The sequence below is a fragment of the Haliaeetus albicilla genome, chromosome 8, assembly GCF_947461875.1.
Source record: "Haliaeetus albicilla chromosome 8, bHalAlb1.1, whole genome shotgun sequence".
Lineage (NCBI taxonomy): Eukaryota > Metazoa > Chordata > Aves > Accipitriformes > Accipitridae > Haliaeetus > Haliaeetus albicilla.
Window position 1 is genome coordinate 44586278 of NC_091490.1, and position 6000 is coordinate 44592277.

Here is a 6000-nt window from a genome sequence, read left to right on the forward strand (position 1 = left end):
GGCAGCTCCTGCTCCCCATCCTGGTCCGGCCAGCACAGGAGGGACCTGCTGGTGGGAGACGCGTTGTGCATCCCAGCCGGCATGAGCGCCTGCATTACCAGAGTTGCTCAGGGGACGACGCCCTGTCCCCTAAACCCTCCCTGCAGACTCAGGCAAACAGGGTATAAAGCTGCAGGAGATCCTGCTCCGAGCTGCCGCTCGGGAACTGACGCGCTTTTTTGCGGACAATCTGTTCCCCTCCCACTGCTGCTGGCCGCCTGCCCGCAGCGTCTCCTGGCAGAGGCATCTGGGAGCAAGTCTGGCCACTGGGCTGATTCGCCAAAAGCCCCATGGCACCACGGAGCCAGGCTGGGCTGAGTGGGCAGCTCTCTGCCAGTCCCTGGTGGCAGTGGGGTCACTGCCTGTGCTGGCAAACCCCAGGGCTGGCCAAGCCTGCAGAGTGGCCAGTGGGACCAGGGAGCAGTCATTAGTCCTCCCTGGATTCCCCAGGCGGGTGATCTTCAGCTGGGATGGACGAGGCTCATGGGGCTCTGCTCATTTGGGAGCAGCCAAATTATTTGTGGTTTTTGCACAGCTGGGGGTGCCTCAGCCCTGGGCACCAGCGATGCCAAATGTCCCTGGGGTGCAGGGAGGTGGTGCAGACAGCCCCGAGCTGTGCCTCGCCACCGCCAGGAGAGCATCGCCATGCACAGGTCCCTGCGCATGCGGGTGCCCCCCCGATGGCACACAGTGGGGGGCGTTGGGGTCCCCACCCTCGCTGCAGCTGTAGCATCCGTAGGGTGGTGTTGCACGGGCACCTACCAAAATCTCTCGCTTCGCCACCCCCAGCCGTCTGTCGCTGCTGACACTCACCGACAGGAATAAACTCCACCACCTACCATATGCTTTGCTACTTCTGCTGCCTGCGCTCGCTCGTTACTATATATTTCCAAAGCCGGGGCTGCCTCTGCACCGGGCAGCTGGCAGGCCGTGCCCTGGCGGCGCGGAGATGGGCTGCGGGGCAGCACCTTGGGGATGCTGGAGTTTCTAGCATCCCCGTGGCAGATGGGCACAGCGGGTCTCTGCCCTTCGGCGGGGTCCCTGCTCTGTGGGGAACCCCCGCTCCCCAGCACTTCCTACACGGCACCGGCTCTGGCACTTGTCTGGGGCACGGCTGGCTGCAGCTGCTGTGCTAGTGGCTCAGATGCTGGTGGAGCTGGCTAGTCCTGTCCTGCAAAGGAGCTCAGCATGCCAGCGATGCGGCCCCTCCGTGGCAGGACCTGACCCCTCCATGCTCTGCCCCAGGCACTGCGTGGCTGGCTCACTGCCTGCTGTCGCGCCTGGTGGGGCACCAACAATGCACCTGCCCGGGCCGTGCTACCAAGTCTTTGTCCCGTGGCCCCAGCTGGCATCAGCCTGCACCAGAGCTGGATGTGGCTCTCAGAGCCACGCTCACCTGGCCAGGAGCAGGGTGCTGATGGCGTGGGCTGTCCCCCAAGTCCTTTGCTGGGATGGGGATGCGAGCCAGTGTGATGGCTCCAGGTTCTGCTGGTGGGAGCTGCGTCCCCAGGACTGTCCCCTGGGGCCGGAGGGTCCCATGCAGGGACAGTCACTGCTGTGCCCCAGCAAGAGGGAGATTTAATCTTAGTGTAAAGGCGCTGAGCAGAGCCAGTCTCTTCCCTGCCCTCAGAGCTGCTCCGTATGTTTAATGATCCTCACAACTGGGAAAATTCATCTTTCTTCAAGAGTGGATGCATCTCAGCACATCCTCCAGGTGCTGGATCTGGTGATGCCATGAGCAACAGAAGGACCTTTATGGCGGAGCTCAGCTGGGTTCAGCCTGTGCCTGTCCTGCCGCCTCGCACTGTCATGGCACCTCACATGCCAGAGAAGCACCCTGGGGCTGGGTGGGGGGACGAGGACGTCTGGGTGCGTGAGCAGAGCCGAGCAATGGCTGCCTGCTTCCCTGTGGCATCCTGCATCCTGCGTGTAGTTTTAATTGCACCATGCAGCTTTGATTCCTGGTTTTAATTGCAGCCTAACGAGGCCGGGGCAGCAGGAGAGGAAAACATCAAGCTTAAGGGAAACAAATCGGGAGAGAAAAGAACATTTACGGGTGACTAATAGGTCCGTGGCTCAGCGCGTGTGTGTTTGCCTGCCACAGCGCGGGATGTTGCCAGCATAAGGAGGAGAGGGGATTTCTTCCACGCAGTTGGCAAACTGAGCTGCGCGGTGCGGTGCGAGGAGAGCAGATTTTTCCTGGGCCTGTGCTGTTTCCACGTTATTTTTAACCCCTGTTGCACAAAAGCTGTGCTCCGCCCCCTCCCATAAACAGAGTGGATTTTGCCTGCTTGCACAGGCAGGGTTGGGGCTAAATCATCTAACGGTAACAGACGGGCCCATTTACACACCGCGCTGGTCTCAGCAGAGGAAATTGAGATTAATTCAGTGCAGAGGAAAGGAGGAGAGTGTCTGGTGCTGGCACCCAGAGCCCTGGGGCAGCTCCCACCCTGACCAAGTGCCGTCACGCCAGGCAAGGACGGGGTAGGTTGGAGTGAGCGCAGCACTGGTCGTCCCCGAACAGGAACCGGATTCCCCGTGGAGGCTGCGGGACCTCCCCCCTGGGATGCCCTGGGCTCTCCAGTCCCAGTCTGTGCCGCAGGGCCCAGTGGTAGGGGACTCAGCCCAACGTCCCCAACAGCCTCTGCTCAGGGGCAGACGGGGTCCCTTCACAGGCTGGGGCTGGGGAAGCTCTGCTGTCCCAGCAAGGGATGCCGGGGACAACCCCGTGGACAGGCTGGATGGGGCAGGGGAGTGAGGATGGGGACACGTCAGCACAGCTCAGCACTGTCCCTGACCTCCACCCCGCTCAGTGCCATCCTGCTCCTCTCCCTCTGCTGCAGGGGCCACCTCTGCTGACAGGGTGGCCCCGTGGGCATTTGTGCAGCTCCGGTTTGGCTGCCCGGGCTGTTCTCCCCATGCCAGCGAGGGCTGGGATCTCGTTACTGAGCTCTTTGACTTTGAGCATCTTGGAAACTGGTGCTTGCTAATAAGACAAAAAGAATGACAGCAAATAAGCCCAGCCGTGGGAGCGTGGCCTTCTCATCCAGCATTTTTTATTCCCCCACATTCTCCCTCTTCCCTGCTTTGCCAATGGACTGAAGCCACTGTAATAAAATTATTAAATACAAAAAAAAGCTGTAGCCCCCACCTCAATGCAGCAACCATGGAAACTGGATCAAGAGGACACCTGTACATTTCCATTCTGGGCTCCCGCTATCTGAATATACAGAGGAGCGCTAATTAAAAACCCAGCGCGAGTGGCAGGCGGAGGGAAGGAGCTGGCCCTGGGAGAAGGGGTGCATGGCTTGGAGGCACGCCAGCATCAGCAGGCACAGGGACAGGCCTCTCCAGCAAGCCTCAAATGCCATCCGATGCTTCCAGCTCCCTCCAGCTCCTGGATGACGAGCGGGCACTTGTTGGCCGCCAGCTGCAGCACTAACGAAGCAGCCCCAGCCCTGCTGCAGCCCTCAGCACCAAGGGGCCCTGGGGACCCTGTCCCAGCCCCGGGGACAATGCCCAACAGGGCAGGGCAGAGGGTTCTTTGTCCTGTGCCAGGAGGAGTCACGCTCCTGCACTGCAGTGCTGGATCCTGCCAGGGTGCGGGAGCAGCAGGGAGAAGGGGGAGCATCTCCAGCGCTGTCTGCTCCCATCCCCGTCCCACGGGACAGCCCTGGGCAGGCACTGGGAGCCACATCACCCCTCCCCAGTGGCAGCACCAGATGCTTTCACACCTGGTCCCCCCGTGGCCAGGAGTGAGAGGGCAGCAGGCGGCAGTGCAGGGGCAAAGCGAAGTGTGAGATCTTGCACCTCCCTCGGGGAGGGCGAAGGCTGTGGGGAGGCTGCCAGCCTGTGCTGTCAGCTGCCTCCCTCCACTGGCACGGGCGCCAGCGCCACGAGCGGGACTGCCTGCATGGCCCAGGCAGCTGCCCGGGTCTCTGCCGACCCCTGCACCAGCTGGGCAGCTCCTGCAAACCCCCTCTTCCACCCTGGCCCTGGCTGGAGGGTGGCTGGGGCAGGCGCAGGCGTCCCCATGCACAACTCCTGCGCAGGTGCAGTGGGGATGGTGCTCCAGGGCTATGTGGGATGACCAAGAGCAGGGCTGCTCTCAGGGCTGCTCTCTGTCCCATGCCACACACCTTGAGGCTTGTGCTTGCTTTTAGGTTTTTAACAATTTCACCAGGAGGAAGCTCTCTGATCTGGCACGTGAGCATCCAGGAGGAAAAGGCTGTGTTTAACCTGCAGGTTTATTTTTACAGACATTGAACGGCAGCGCCTGGAACATTCCCCTGCTTGGAGTTAATTTTTGCTGAAGCTTAGTTTTAGTCATTGCTGTCTAAACCTGTCTCCTCCACATTTATCCCATGTAAAAGCTCCTGGAGCTCAGCTCCAGAATTTCAGTGGCCCCAGGGCTGGTGCCTGGTGCCCACTCCCTCCAGCCTGCGGGAAGGTTGGGGCAGCCCCTGGCTTCCACTGGCAGAGACCCCCAGCTGTGGGGAGAGTGGCCCCACGCCTGTGCAGGGGACACGGCCCTGACAGCCGCTGCTGCTGCGCTTCCTGGGGCTGGCGGACAGCAAAAGCTTTTCCTCTCATCAGAACAGGCACCAGGCTTTCATCTTCCTGTGGGAGGCGAGTAGAGAGCCGAAACCTTCTGATTGCTGATGGACGGGTCTCAAATCACTCCCCAAGTGTCCTTCCCAGCCTGAGCCAAAAGCAGAGCTGGCTTCCCCTGCATGGCTATCACCCGCAGGGGCTCACGCGACGGGGATGGCTGTGGCAGGAGCGAGGACTCTCTGGTCGCTCTGCCGGGTAATTTTCCCAGCAGGCTGCTCGTTTTCTCTGGCTGAGCTGTGGAGGACGACAGGGTACGCTCAGCAGGCGATGTTCCTCCTCCTCGGCCCCTCTCCACCCATCAGGCCATCCCAATCTGCCGAGGGGAGAAAGCCACTGCAACATGCAGTGCTCCTGCAGTGCAAGGGGGTCTGCGCAGACCCCCAGCTCTGCAGCTGGGCTCTCGCTCACAGACACGCTCCCCCTGCGCTGGCAGCACCGGGTGCAGAAATGCACCGCGCCATCTGAACCAGCAGCTCCCACCATCGTGGGGCTCCAGCATCAGGGGCTCAACTTAGGCAGGTGAGTGCAGGCATCGCCTGTTGCCTGTCCCTGCCCACTGCTGGCCCTGCAGCCCCGCAGCCTGCTCAACTTTGGGGAGAAGAAAATTCCTTGTTTCCATGGGAACTGGAGGAGGAAAGTTTCTGGGGCTGCAGGGGGATTGTGCCAGCCAGGCGAGGCAGCGGGAGCCCAGAGCCAGCCATCTCCCCTCTCCGCTCCCAGGGGAGGGCTGATGCCCACCAGCCCAGCTGCCTGCGCCCCAGGGGGTGCCCACCCTGGCAAGGGGTGCACCAGGGCTCCTCGTCTTCCTCTCTGGTGCCATGTCAGACGTAATCTGACATTTAGCTCTGCAGCTCAGTGCATGGAGATGCAGCGATAGCTCTAATCTGCTTTTCTACTCCTTGCGTTCTCCCGAGGCAAAAGCTGCTGCTGGGAGAGCAGGGGGGCTCTGGCAGCTTGGTGAGGAGAGCACTGGCAGCACCATGCTGGGGATCTGGAGGGTCCTGACCGTCTGCAGGTGTCCCAGCAGCACTGTGCCCTCCTCACCGTGCTCTCCCGTCGGGCAGCAGCTGGCTGGCAGGGCCTGGATGCCAGCTGTGGTAGAAATTCAGGGTGGTTTCAGAGCACCCAGGGCTCTCCCTTCCTCCTCCTCCCTCTGCTCTCTCGGCCCTGGCTGTGCACAGGACGCGTGGGCTGGTGGCAGTGAGGGCAGCAGCTCCCCAGCAAAGGGGCTGGGACACAGTGTAGGCACTGGGGGGCATCGGGGCCCCCGTGCTGCCGAAGGGGACTGCAGTTCCTCAAGGACGTCCTGAAGGGGCTGCAAGGACAGAGGCACGGCAGTGCCCCAGG